Source organism: Chiloscyllium punctatum, chromosome 36, assembly GCF_047496795.1.
Source record: "Chiloscyllium punctatum isolate Juve2018m chromosome 36, sChiPun1.3, whole genome shotgun sequence".
NCBI classification, from domain to species: Eukaryota; Metazoa; Chordata; class Chondrichthyes; order Orectolobiformes; family Hemiscylliidae; genus Chiloscyllium; species Chiloscyllium punctatum.
The window spans coordinates 32,640,636-32,655,770 of record NC_092774.1 but is presented as its reverse complement, the minus strand read 5'-3'; the positions used below and the strand labels follow the sequence as shown (position 1 = coordinate 32,655,770).

Below are 15,135 nucleotides of genomic sequence, written 5' to 3'. Positions count from 1 at the left end.
AACAATGCACGCGAACCAAGAACTTAACCACAGAAGCAATCACCCCGACACATACAAACATATCTGAATCAGGACACTATTTCAACGAGCCACGACACACTGCAGCACCCAGGAACTACGAAGATCAATAAATAACTGTATAGAGCAATTACGAAGAACGGGGAGCCTATAAACCCTCTGAAAATAGTTTCCCTGACCGGGAATCGAACCCGGGCCGCGGCGGTGAGAGCGCCGAATCCTAACCACTAGACCACCAGGGAATTGCAAACGCAGCCTGATAGCTCTACTGAAAATTACTTCCCTGCCCGGAAATCGAATCCGGGCCGTGGTCGTTCGAACGCTTTCACCTGTGTATCCAACAATGTCATTTCTTGTATCCATTGCACCTGATGCAGTCTCCTCTACATTGGGGAGACTGGCGACTCCTCGCAGAGTCAAGTCACAGCGCTTGAGGGAACATCTCCAGGACACCGGCACCAATCAACCCCATCGCCCTATGGCCCAACATTTCAAACCCCCTCCCACTCTGCCGAGGACATGCAGGTCCTGGGCCTCCTCCATCGCCGCTCCCTCCCGACTCGATGCCTGGAGGATGAACGTCTCATCTTCCGCTTGGGGTAAATTCAACCCCAGGCCATCAATGTGGACTTCATCAGTTTCCTCATTTCCCCTCCCCCACCTTATCTCAATTGTAGCCTTCCAGCTCAGCGCTGTCCTCATGATCTGTCCTACCTGCCAATCTCCCTCCCCACCTATCCGCTCCACCCTCCTCTCTGATCTGTCACCTCCATCCCCACCCCCATTCATCTATTGTACTTTTTGCTACCTTTGGCCCAGCACACCCCAGCCCCAATTTATCTCTCCACCCTGGAGGGATCCTGCCTCTATTCCTGATGAAGGGCTTTTGCCCGGAACGTCGATTTTCCTGCTCCTCCGATGCTTTCTGACCTGCTGTGCTTTTCTAGCACCACTCTGATCTAAGCTCTGGTTTCCAGCATCTGCAGTCCTCATTTTTGCCGACCCAATAAACTCAGTGTGCCAATTTCACATCAACAAACTGACACAAGTAGACACAACGTCTGCAGAAACCCTAGCCACATTACTTTACAATAAAGACATCTGGGAAATTATGTCCGGAGAACTCAATCCTCTCAGCATCATGGTAGCCCACAAACCTACCAACACAACTTAAACAGCGGCTCATGAACCTGAAATACCCGATACAAACAACCAGAAAACGAATGTAATTTACAAAATACTATACAAGGAAATATATACATGAAATCTGCCGCACAGTTCTCTGTGGCAAGAAATGCTGGGATGAGATAAGGAAGATTTTTTCAGCCAAAACGAATCGACACTGACTGGACAGCCATTTAAAATCAACGCTGTCAGCCCACGATGGAAGATCCGAAAGGATGTACAGTTTTCTTATTTCCTGAAGATTTACAAAGCTGAGACTGGGTTTTGGTGTTTGTTCCCTTTCCACTCCCAAGAGCCGCAGTGGTTGGGGCGGTGAGTTGGGGAAAGTGAAATGTGCCCATGAGCAGCATGTGGGTCTCTTTCAGCTTCCCCTCCTCTGACAGCGCTGTGACGGGACTCTGATGTTCTAAGGGACATTTACTGACGCGAGACAGTGAAAATATTCTCATTCCTGCAGATTAGGAATTGTACCCATACGCCGGTTTCATGACAATGAGAAAGCTGAATTGGGATGTGTGAAGAAGCTGTGAGGTCCAGTTGAAACAAGTAGGTGGAGTCAGATACGTCATCCATTGCCCCCATGGTCCTGAAGAAATGTTTGCTTTTGTCTGCTTGAGAGACTTTGGACACTGGTGTGGCAGGGAGAATACTGAGATACCGAGTGAGGGAGATTCAGTGCGCTGACTGTGAAAAGTGCTTTAAACCATTTACTCAGATTGGGGAATTAAAATCACACCCCTCGCAGTGGGAAAGACAATGTCCCCGCTCTGTTTGTAATTTCAAACCCAGAGCAACACAAGGAAAGCTCCACCCAATGGGGAAACCGTGGAAATGTGGGGACTGTGGGAAAGGATTCCCTTCCCCATCAGTGCTGGAAACCCACAGACGGATTCAGAATGGGGTGAGGACGTTCACCTGCTCAGTGTGCAGGAAGGGGTTCAGTCAGAGAGAAGCCATTCACGTGCCCCATGTGCTGGGGAGAGTTCACTCAGTCAGCTGCACTACGCTCCCACCAGTGGGTCCACACTGGAGAGAGGCCATTCACCTGCTGTAAGTTCCAAAATGGCTTCATCTGCTCCTCCCACCTGCGGCGGCGCCATCGAGTTCACGTGCCAGCGCAAGGACATGAAAGGAGCGATGGCCAAGTGCTCCGATCAACCCAGCACTGGGGCGTCCCAGGTTCGAATCCCACTGCGGTAGATTGCAGAATTGGAGTTCTGTCAGTCATCTGGACTTCAGAATCTCAGGATGAAACCACTTTTAGGGGGAAAAAGTACCATCTGATTCACTGATGTCCTTTTTAGTGACGGAACCTGCCGTTGCGGGAAAGAGTTCACTCAGTCATCCCAGCTGCATGTTTTACCGGGCTGTACCAGGGATCCAGTTACAAACGGACAACTCAGCTGACCAACAAAGAAAGTGGGGTGGGGGGACTGGGTGCACTTTGACCTGGAGGTGTTTTCTTTAAAAACTACTTTTTGTATGCCTTTTTCCTGGGGAAATCTGAAGCTGTAACAAAATAGGGTCGGAGTAAAGGTTACCTGAACTTACCGCCCGGCTTAGACTCTGTGAGGTCCAACAGGTTTTTGTTTTAAAGCTGCTCATTTCTTTCAGCCTCCAGCACTAATGTCATGTCTCAGAAGGACCAGTGAATGAGTAGCTAATATTGTTCCAAACTGTATATTTTTTCAGGACTTCTGGTTCATTGTTTCATTGAAATTGCAAAGTTTACTGGCAACAGTGGGAGGTGTGGGCTGTATTCACTGGAAACAAAGTTTTAAAATCTCACAAACACCAGGGTATATTCTAACAGGTTTATTTGGAAACACTAGGTTTCGAAGTGCTGCTCCTTCTTCAGGTAGCTGTGGTGTAGAATTACAAGACACAGAATATATCGCAAAAACATTAGACTGTCATGCAACATAAGTGACATATTGAAGAAACCGAGATTACTGTTAAATCTTTCATCTTTTAAAATGGGCTGCAGATTTCGGTTCACTAATTTGTACATTCCAGAACTTCTTTTAAGTCACGTTCTCCAGGAAACTTGATGTTTTATAAAAGGAGGTAACACCTCACATCAAACAACGCATGAAAGCTGTGAGGTGAGAGTCTGTCTGTATCCCAATCTTGAGTCAGACTGGTTCTATTTCCAAATATATAATCCTGCAAATGCAAATTCACCCCAAATGTGTGAGTGCATGAATGAGAGAGACAGTGTGTATGTGCGCGTGCAGGCTGGGTAAAGTGTGTGTGTGATGGAGTGTAATCATGTGCGAAGATGTATGCGTGGGTGTGAGTGTGGGGGGCGTATTAGTGTGTGTCTGAGAGAGACCATGCCTGTCGGAAAGGCACTGCACGAGCGTGTGAATATGTGCGTGTGTGAGAGTGAGACAGAGAGAGCGTAACAGTGAAGTGGGGTTACCTGTCTTGTGACATGAACCCATGGTAGCGATTGAGGCCATCCTCCTGGTTTCCGAACTTGGCTATCAGCCTTTGCTGGGCCACTAAAAATGATTAAGCAGTTACACAACACACATTGGAGTGGGCAGGGTGGGACTTGTTTTTCGATTTGCAGAAGGTGGGACTTTCTGGGTGCTGGAAACGAAGGAATACACATACTGGAGGACCTTCGGCACAGAGAGATGGAGCTGGAAGCCAGGCTGCAGACACGTTGGGGGATTCACTGTGGAAACAGGCCGTTTGGCCCACCAAGTCCACACTGACCCTCCGAAGAACATACCCCCACCGCCCCCCCCGACCCACCCGATAACCCCACAGCTAATCCCTGAATTTAGAACGTCCAATCCACTCTAGCCTGCACATCTTTGGAACATGGGAGAAAACCCGAGCACCCAGAGGAAACCGACGCGGACAGGGGTTGGGGGAGGGGTAGGAAAGTGCAAAATCCACACAGTCACTGTGAGGGTGGGATTGAACCCAGGTCCCTGGCGCTGCGAGGAATCCCCTCTCCAGCTCTCGGCAATCAATTGGCTTCTCCCCAATCCTGGTGACACTCCAATCAGTTTGAGGAATTCAATTTGCTTCCACAGAGTTTCCACGGGGCAGGGGTCGTTGTTACTCGGCAGATTCAACGATCCAATGAAGGGCTCGTCTATAGCGAGAACACTGGTCCACATTTCGCTGAAAAATTAAAGTTCTCTCCGCAATTAGAACCCTTGAGTACTCCCACGCAGGCTGCGTGTATTCACGGGGATTCTCAATGCATGTTGATATTTGAATTCATTTCCTGCAGACAAACATTACCCCTCCTGGATTCAAACACTGCTGATATTCAGGCCCTGACTAAATTTCTTGTCCATGCCTGAAAAGCAAATCCTCCTCTGCTAATAACTTGAGAAAACAGATCACTGCTGTCAGTGCAAGGCAGAAAATAGGATGAGAGAATTTTGGTTTGAACAGAACAGCCTTCTCTTTCTTCTACCCGAAATCTCTGTCTCTCAATTCCTAAATCTTTCAATGTATTCCAACCCAAATTCATCCTTCCATCCTCCTGCCTTTGCCCAGCTCCCCTCTCCTGAAAGTGCTGACCCTCTGTTCAGTTTCTCAGCCATGTCTCGCCATCCTTAGTATATAGCCCACATCGTTATTTAGTTTTTAAAACAGAAAGGCAGTGGTTTGCTGATGCCAGGATGTGAGGGTGACTGCACTCACACAGTGTTCCAGACTCGTCTCTCGTGTCATTCAGAAAAGTCTGCACTGCACATGTGCAGAGAAGGGGATGCTGGGAGTGGGTGGGATGCATTCTCACCTCCCCATCCAATCATCCCCACAGCGTCCCCTGTCCATTCCTTCACTGCCACCCATAGCATCCCCTGTCCATTCTCTCTCTCTACCCTAACCTACCAGTCCCTTCTCTCTCTCCCACACCTGCCACTCTCCCCACCCCGTCCATTCTATCGCTGCCTCTCTGCCCTCTGTCCAGTCCCTCATCCACCCTCTGTCCCCATCCATTCCCTTTATCGCTCCACCCTCTGCCTTCCCCAATCCAGTCCCTTCCCTTACACTCATTTTCTCTCACCTCCCACACGCTGCCCCCATCCATTCCTTCTCTCCCCCACCTTGTCCCGCCATTCATTGTTGCTCTCTTTCTCCACCATCTACCCCGACCATTCTCACCTCAACCTTTGCCCCGTCCATTCTCTCCCCACCCACTGCCGCCCGTCCATTTTCTCCCTATCTACTGCTCCCGTCCATTCTCTCCCCACCCACTATCCCCGTCCTTTATCTCCCCACCCACTGCCCCGTCCATTCTGTCCTGATCCACTGCTCCCCGTTCAATCTCTCCCCACCCACTGCCCCCATGAATTCTCTCACCACCCACTGCCCCCTCCATTCTTTCCTCACCCACTGCCCCGTCCATTCTCTCCCCACCCACTGCCCCATGAATTCTCTCCCCACCTACTATCCCCATCCATTATCTCCCCACCCATTGACCCCTGTCCATTCTCTCCCCACCCACTGCCCCGTTTCCATTCTGTCCTGATCCACTGCTCCCCGTTCAATCTCTCCCCACCCACTGCCCCCATGAATTCTCTCCCCACACACTGCCCTCCTCCGTTCTCTCCCCACCCACTGCCCCATGAATTATCTCCCCACCCACTGCCCCCGTCCATTCTCTCCCCACCCACTGCCCCATGAATTCTCTCCCCACCCACTATCCCCGTCCATTTTCTCCCCACCCATTGACCCCTGTCCATTCTCTCCCCACCCACTGCCCCGTTTCCATTCTGTCATGATCCACTGCTCCCCGTTCAATCTCTCCCCACCCACTGCCCCCGTCCATTCTCTCCCCACCCACTGCCCCGTCCATTCTCTCCCCACCCACTGCCCCGTCCATTCTCTCTCCCCACACTCTGCAACCAATTTCTTTCGCTTCACATTCTTCAACTCCGCATTTTCTCTCTCCTCCCCAATCCTCTTCACCACATTCTCTCTGTCTGCTCCCACCCTGTGTACCCCATGCATTCTCTACCCCCGATGCTCTGGTCTCCTGCCCATTTTCTCTCTTTTTCTTCCCCCAGTCTCCGCGCCCCCCCCCTCCAATCTCACTCTGAGTACCCTCACTCCGTCCTTTCTCGTGCCTCGAGCCCTCTTTGATCGCTGTATTAAACCCTTCTAATGATAGACAGAGAGAATGGATGGTGATGGCGACCTTGGGTGGGGGTGGGGAAGGGAAGCGTGAGAAATGTCTGACCTTTAACATTGATAATAGCTAAAATAATGTATTCAGAAACATCAGTAATGTCTGAAAGTACATTCAAATGTTTAAAAAAGCTGCAGACATCTTTCTGAAAATTGCATTGAAATCTGTGCGGTTAGGCCACAGTTGAGGACAGCTGGTAAGCTTGGAATGGCCGATTCCTAGTCTTATGAAATTGGTTCAGAATATGTAGAAATACAGTCATAGAGTTGCAGAGAACAGAAACAAACCTTTCGGTCCACGCCGACAACATAATTTCCTAAATTAACCTAGTGATCCATTTGCCAGCATTTGGCCCATATCTCTCTCAGACCTTCCTATTCATACCTCCATCCAGATGCCTTATAAATGTTGTAATTCTACCAGCCTCGACCACTGCCTCTGGCAGCTTATTCCAAACGCATGCCACGCTCTGTGTGAAAAAGTTCCCCCGTTCGGTCCCTTTTAACCCTTTTCCCTCTCAGCCTAAACCCCTCTAGTTTGGGACTTCCTCCACCCTGGGGAATAGATAGACAAACGTTGAGCTGCCAGACAAAATCATAGAGTCACAGAGATGTCCAGCATGGAAACAGACCCTTTGGTCCAACCCATCCATGCCGACCAGATATCACAACCCAAACTAGTCCCACCTGCCAGCACCCAGCCCATATCCTTCCAAACCCTTCCTATTCATATAGCCATCCAAAAGCCTCTTAAATGTGGCAATTGTACCAGCCTCCACCGTTTCCTCTGGCAGCTCATTCCAACACGTACCACCCTCTGCGTGATTCAGTTGCTCCTTCGGTCTCATTTCTATCTTTCCCCTCTCGCCCTAAACCTATGCCCTCTAGTTCTGGACTCCCCAATCCCAGAGAAAAAACCTTTGCCTATTTATTCTATCCATGCCCCTCATAATTTTGTAAAGCTCTATAAGGTCACCCCTCAGCCTCTGATGCGCCAGGGAAAACAGCCCCAGCCTGTTCAGTCTCTCCCTGTAGCTCAGATCCTCCAACCCTGGCAACATCCTTGTAACTCTTTTCTGAACCCGTTCAAGTTTCACAACAGCTTTCCGATAGGAAGGAGACCAGAATTGCACGGAATATTCCAACAATGGCCTAACCAATGTCCTGTCCAGCCGCAACATGACCGCCCAAATGCTGTACTCAATACACTGACCAATAAAGGAAAGCATACCAAACGCCTTCTTCACTATCCTATCTCCCTGCGACTCCAATTTTAAGGAGCTATGAACCTGCACTCCAAGGTCTCTTTGTTCAGCAACACTCCCTAGGACCTTACGATTAATTGTATAAGTCCTGCTAAGATTTGCTTTCCCAAAATGCAGCACCTCACATTTATCTGAATTAAACTCCATCTGCCACTTCTCAGCTCCTTGGCCCATCTGGTACAGATCCTGTTGTAATCTGAGGTAACCTTCTTTGCTGTCCACTACACCTCCAATTTTGGTGTCATCTGAAATCTTACTAACAGTACCTTTTATGCTCGCATCCAAATCATTTATGTAATTGACAAAAAGTAGAGGGCCTAACACTGATCCTTGTGGCACTCCACTTGTCACAGGCCTCCAGCCAGAAAAATAGCCCTCCACCACCACCCTCTGCCTTCTACCTTTGAGCCAGTTCTGTATCCAAATTGCTAGTTCTCCCTGAGATCTAACCATGCTAATCAATCTCCCATGGGGAACCTTGTCGAACGCCTTACTGAAGTCCATATAGATCACATCTACTGCTCTGCCCTCATCAATCTTCTTTGTTACTTCTTCAAAAAACTCAATCAAGTTTCTGAGACATGAATTCCAATGCACAAAGCCATGTTGACTATCCCGAATCAGTCCTTGCCTTTCCAAATACATGTACATCCTGCCCCTCAGGATTCCCTCCAACAACTTGGCCACCACCGTGGTCAGGCTCACCGGTCTATGGTTCCCTGTACTGTCTTTACCGCCCTTCTTAAACAGTGGCACCACATTTGCCAACCTCCAGTCTTCCGGCACCTCACCTGTGACTATTGATGATACAAATAACTCAGCAAGAGGCCCAGCAATCACTTCTCTAGCTTCCCACAGAGTTCTTGGTTACACCTGATCAGGTCCTGGGGATTTATCCATCTTTAACCGTTTCAAGACATCCAGCACTTCTTCCTCTGTAATCTGAACTTTTTGCAAGGTGTCACCATCTGTTTCCCTTCAGTCTATATCTTCCATATCCTTGTCCACAGTAAATACTGATGCAAAGTATTCATTTAGTATGTCCCCCATTTTCTGTGGCTCCACACAAAGACCGCCTTTCTGATTTTTGACGGGCCCTATTCTCTGAGTAGAAAGTGAGGACTGCAAATACTGGAGATCAGAGCTGAAATTGTGTTGCTGGAAAGGCGCAGCAGGTCAGGAAGCATCCAAGCAACAGGAGAATCGACGTTTCGGGCATAAGCCCTTCTTCAGGATGCATAGTTGGGCCACAACCAAGGACAGGCTGTAAGAGTGAATGAGTGAATAAAAGACAAGTCCCACCTCGCCCATGAGGAGAAAGTGAGAAATGCAGATGCCGGAGATCAGAGTCGAGAGTGTTGTGTTGAAAAAGCACAGCAGGTCAGGCAGCATCCAAGGAGCAGGGGAGTCAACGTTTCAGACATCAGCCCTTCACCTTGCCCTCTCTAGTGTGTGTTGTGAAACTGCTTAACTGCTTAATCATTTCTAGTGGCCGAGCAGAGGCTAATAACAAGTTTGGAACACACGAGAATGACCTCAGCTGAAACCTTGGATTCATGTCTCACTACAGGAGAACCAGCTCCACAATACACACAAACCCTATCTCTCTCTCTGAATCTGTCTCTCTCTCTCTCTCTCTTCTCTCTCATACACACACGCACACACACACACACACACACACAAGTCCTCACACGGTCGTGCAGACCCTCTCTGATAGACAGGGGTCTCTCTCAGACACACATGGATACATCCCTCACACTCTCATCCATGCACACACCTTCTCACACAATTATACACCATTACACGCACACTTTACCCAGCATGCAAACACACACAGACACACTCAGACGCTCTGTCTCATGAATGCACTCACACATAGAAGTCTTTGGGGTGAATTGCATTTGCAGGATTATATGTTTGGAAATAGAAAAAGTCTGACTCAAGACTGTGATACAGAACGACTCTAAACTCACAGCTTTCATGCGTTATCTGAACTCAGGTGTCACCTCCCTTTATAAAACATTATTGTACCTGGAGAATATTACTAAAAAGAAGTTCTGGGATTTACAGATTAATGAACCGAAATCTGGAACCCATTTTAAAAGATGAAAGACTTAACAGGTTTCTTCAATGTATCAGTGGGTGTGGACCCACTGGTGGGTCAGCAGTGCAGCTGACTGAGTGAACCCCCTCCCGTACATGGGGCACGTGAATGGCTTCTCTCACTTGTGGACCCACTCGTGCGTCTCCAGTTGGCTGATCCGAATGAAGCCCTTCCTGCACACCGAGCAGGTGAATGGCCTCTCCCCGCTGTGATTACGTCTGTGGGTTTCCAACACGGATGGGGAAGGGAATCCTTTCCCTCAGTCCCCACATTTCCACAGTTTCCCATTGGGGGAGCTTTCCTTGTGTTGGTCTGGGTTTGAAATTACAATCAGAACGGGGACATAGTCTATCCCCACTGTCAGGGATGAGACTTTGATACCCCCAAGCTGAGTAAATGGTGTAAAGCACTTTTCACAGTCAGCGCACTGAATCTCCCTCACTCGGTGTCTCAGTATTCTTCCTGCCGCACCAGTGTCCAAAATCTCTCAAGCAAACAAAAGCAACCATGTCTTCTTGATTGGAATGGCTGCTGATATTCAAGTCCCAATGAATCAAGCGGCTCTGTCAGAAGTTGATGTATCATTTGTTTTCAGATTTCTTTCGGCACGTCTTCCTGCAAAAAAAAGTCACAAAATAAGTGGTCATTGTCAGTATACTTAAACGAACATAACATAGGTGACAGTTCTTGTAGTTTGCCAGATGCCTGCTGATCACATAATACCCAGCACACAGAAACCTGAAATCCCTCATGCAGCCAGATAGGCTTAGGTGTGTTTAGAGGAAAACTTCATTCAAATATAATCTAATCTTAAACTAAATACGTGTACATATATATATATCAATATGCCAATCCTGTCAATGCGGATCAGTTCCAAGCGAAACTACACATTTAATTGTGAACATGAGGAAAAAAGCAATCATTTTCCAGGGTGCAAACTGCATACGTGCTAAACTGAGGGAATACACAAGGAAAAGACCTAAAAGAGAGATAGAAAGTATTTGAGCACCTTTGCAGAATCTGCTCCCTCTCTGGATTCTCTCCAGTTGCTTCAAGTAAACCTCCCTGGGGGTCAGGCAGCCCTGCATCGGGAAGCACTGGGATGGTCAACTACGATCAGTTTACATGGAGAACACATCTCCACATTAAACAGCCTCGAGGCAAATTTCCCTTCCTTCCACAAAGTTCAAGACCCCTCAAAGCGAAATTCCCCAGGTAAGTTTGGAAGAATTTCTTCCAGGTGTTCACTAATCATTTCTATGAGCACTTTGTTAAAGTTTGAATATCGCGAGTTTTGAAAATTAGTGATTCTGAGCGAAATCACAGTTCGAAAAACAGAATGTGGGTATTTAGACTGAGTTTATTTTTGCACATCGACGATATGTCTGCACAACAGCATATGACACGACAGCAGTGAAGATCTTCTGACCTCATTCTCAAACGTGCCTGCCACACGCCAGATGAAAAGCTGAATACTTCTGTGGAAAAACTGCCGAGCAATGCAAGAGAATGGCACAACGCGTGCGTGTTGGAACCAGAACCCAAAGGAGAGACCATTCTCTCCTATTCATTCAACGTCGTCTTTAGCAGCTTTCCCGTATAATGGCGCTCTGTTCTGCACCTTGCCTCCGCTTCCCAAAAAAGCTTCGACATAAATATTTCACAATGATATACTGGCCCAATGTGTACAGTTAAGGTGACAACCTCTGAGTGGTCTCCTGTTCTCTGTATCCTATGTTGAGGAGGGCAATGCTTGTCACTGGCTATTCTGGTGTCAGAGAAAAGTTTCGAAACAGTGGAGGGAGTCCGATTCCTGGGGACGGGACAAACAGCAGCAGGGAGACAGAATGAGAAGCAGCTGTTCTGGAAACTCTTTGTCACTTGCAATTCTTAGAACAATGTCAAATGTATTTCACACTAAGCAAGTCTCAGCTGGCTCAAGAGGTGTGTGGTGGATGAGGAATGAATCGCTGTTTGGCTTGTTGGTCTAGGGGCATGATCCCAGGTAGAGTCTTTAACAGTGCAGACTTGTGTGCGGTCCTGGATTCACATCCCAGACGAGGCTGCGTCACTTAACTTGATTTGGGCAAAAATAACCCATTAATTTTCTCAAAAACCACCTTCGTGAAACGAGGTTGGGCTGCCACGAATACGAATGAGGCAGAAAACAGGGAAGTGAAATGGTTGGAGATCGCGTTGAACAGGTTGACGTGAGTGGTGCGGTGTTTGCGGAATGTCAGCAATAAAGGTAAATTGAAATATTGGGCCAGCTCTCCTCGGAGAACCGAAGTTTTCCAAGTCAGTAGAGGCCGAGAAACAGGAAATAATGCTGTGACAATGCTCCCATGCCTGAAATGATCTATAGTGATTCGGCAGAGATTTAAAGTCACGAGGACGAGCGAATGCAGTCGACGAGGTAGCAGCAAATGTACAGGTAATGAGCTGCTTCACCTGGAAGGATATCCAGGAGGGAGCAGGTAAATTGTGCTTCTGAGTGAAATCACGGTTCGTAAAAACAGAATGTGGCAATTTAGACAGAGTTAATATTTGTTCGTCGCCGATATGTCTGCCGGTACGCGATGGGAGCATAACCCAGAAGGGAAACCATCTTCCCTATTCACTCAATGTCGAGTTTAGCAGCTTTCCCGTATAACGGCGCACTGTTGTGCACCTCGCCGTATCATCTGCTTCCCAAAAAACTTCGACGTAAATATTGATACAAAGGCCCAGTATGCAGAGTTGAGATGACACACCCGTGGAGGTCTGCGGGGTCTTCTCCTGTTCTCTGTACCCTATGTTGAGGAGGGCAATACTTGTCACTGGTCACTCCGGTGTCAGAGAAAAGTTTAGACAGAAAACGGGTTAATCTTCTGGCAGTAGAGAGGGCCCGGTTCCTGGGGACGGGCAAACGGCAGCAGAGAGACAGAATGAGAAGCAGCTGTTCATACAGTCATAGAGATGTACAGCATGGAAACAGACCCTTCGGTCCAACCCGTCCATGCCGACCAGATATCCCACCCCAATCTAGTCCCAGCTGCCAGCACCCGGCCCATATACCTCCAAACCCTTCCTATTCATATATCCATCCAAACGCTTCTGAAATGTTGCAATTGTACCAGTCTCCGCCACTTTCTCTGGCAGCTCATTCCATACACGCACCACCCTCTGCGTGAAAAAGTTGCCCCTTAGATCTCTTTTATATCTTTCTCCTCTCACCCTAAACCTATGCCCTCTAGTTCTTGACTCCCCGACCCCAGGGAAAAGGCTTTGCCTATTTATCCTATCCATGCCCCTCATAATTTTATAAACCTCCATAAAGACACCCTTCAACCTCCGACGTTCCAGAGAAAACAGCCCCAGCCTGTTCAATGTCAACTGGACTTTCCTCTGAGCAAGACTCAGCTGGTTCAAGAGGTAGGGTGGGGGCAGGGGCGCCAGCGCGCTAACCGTGTGGCTCGTTGGTGTCGGGGTGTGATTTTTGCTTTGGGTATTCATTGACGCAGGCGTTCGAGAGATCCAGGGTTCAAATCGCGGAGGAGCCCGCGTTTCATGACTTGTGCGAAAGTGCTGTTTAATTTCCTCAAAAAGCACCTTCGTAAAACGAGGTTGGGCTCCCTGGAGAACCAATGGGACAGAAAGCAGCGAAGTGAAATGATTGGAGATAGCGTTGAAGAGGTTGACGTGAGTGGTGCAGTGTTTGAGGGATGTCAGCGATGAGGGTCGATTGGAAATTTGGGAGAGCTCTCTTCGGAGTACAGAAATTTGAAATCTGGCCCGATTGAAGCTTTTCAAGTCATGCAAAGTCTAGACAGAGAAAGTAATGTCGTCAAAATGTTCCCACGTCTGAAAGGATCGGCAACGATTCGGCAGAGTTTAAAAGACATGAGGAAAAGAAACAAAAGTGGCATTACGAAGAACGCTTTTGTAAAGGGAGTGGTTGGGGTCAGTAAATCACAAAAAGGCAGATTCATTATACGCAAACGGCAAGACTTGGCCAAACGATACACGGAGTCAACGGACTCCTGTCGTGATTTGAAACGTAAGGAGACGACGTTATGGAGCCATTTGAGATTCAAACATGCAACTTTCGGATCTCGAGTCAGACGCGCTACCGTTGCGCCACAAGCTCACACAAGCCCGGACGCTGAAGCTGTGCGCTTTTAATGGGGTCAGGAAAATGTTCCCCAAACGGAAATCTTCTCCACAAAGGGGTTTCTGAATTGAATGAATGTCTCACGTAAGGGACTGCGTCTGCTGAGAAGCCGAGACCAAAAGAGAAACTCGGTAGGTTTGACAGTACCTGTCAGAGAAAACAAAATTCTGAAATGTTGTCGCTGATTCTCTTTCCACAGACGTTGCCTGACCTTCTCAGTTTCTCCTGCAATTTCTAGTTTTGTTTTTTACTGAAAGTTCATTTCATCTTTTGGGATGAAACAACTGGAGTCGCCGTATGCAGATATATAACCCTTTCGAATCACTGTGACGTGATTGGAGTCAAACAAACTCTGCGATGATGCACTCTTTCTCAGCTCCACAGGCAGACAGACAAGGGGAAGGAAGCAGTCAGTGTGGTTCTGTATTCGTGGGCTGAGTGGTTAATGCGATGGACTTGAAATCCATTGCGGCTTCCCAACGCAGGTGTGAACCCTGCCGAGTACAAAATGAGAAGTGTCGTCGAAAAGAAAGGGAGTTTGCTCTCCGGCTTCTTCTTTAAGATTCAAATCAGTGGAGGGGGAAAAACATTTCACTCAAATTGGGACTGGTGGGAATCTGCAACCCACTGCCTGTTCGGGTGGAACAAGCAGATCCCCTCAGAGCTTCTTTGGACGCTATGAGCAAAGTATTTGGAAATGAGACTAGAAGAGTGAGGGGCTTGAAATCGTGATCGATATGAAGCAGGTACCTGTGGACAAAGGCGTTTCCTTTGCCAGTGAAAGATACTGCTTCACAAAGTTGGGCCTGTGGAAGGGAATCAGTGACGGTGATTATCTTTGGTTGTTCACCTTGTGAATGTTCCCATTGCTGCGCATGTCCGTGTTGGCGTCAGAACTCTGCAGCATGGTGGCGTTCGATGCGCACAGGGACTGGCGCACCAAACTCCACCTACCTGTTTGAAATGCAGCTCACAGCTTGTTCACACACCCCAATTAATCTTTCTCATTGTCCTGAAGCCGGCATACGGTTTGAATTCCCGATCTGCGGGAATGAGAATCCTTACACTGTCTCGCGTCAGTAAATGTCCCTGAGAACATCTGAGTCAACTCACAGCGCAGTCAGATGAGGGGAAGCTGAAATAGTCCCACACGCTGTTCACGGGCACATTTTATTCTCCCCAACTCAACGCCTCAACCACTGCGGCTCCTGGGAGTGGAAAAGAAACAATCACCAAAACCCAGT

The 15,135-nt window shown here is 48.2% G+C and overlaps 1 non-coding gene across 1 annotated transcript; it reads right to left on the bottom strand.

Annotated features, from left to right (window-relative positions):
• Window positions 1-188: 188 nt before the first annotated feature.
• On the bottom strand, window positions 189-260 carry trnae-cuc (transfer RNA glutamic acid (anticodon CUC)). The gene has a single exon. It is a non-coding gene; the product is annotated as a tRNA-Glu (tRNA).
• Window positions 261-15,135: the final 14,875 nt, after the last annotated feature.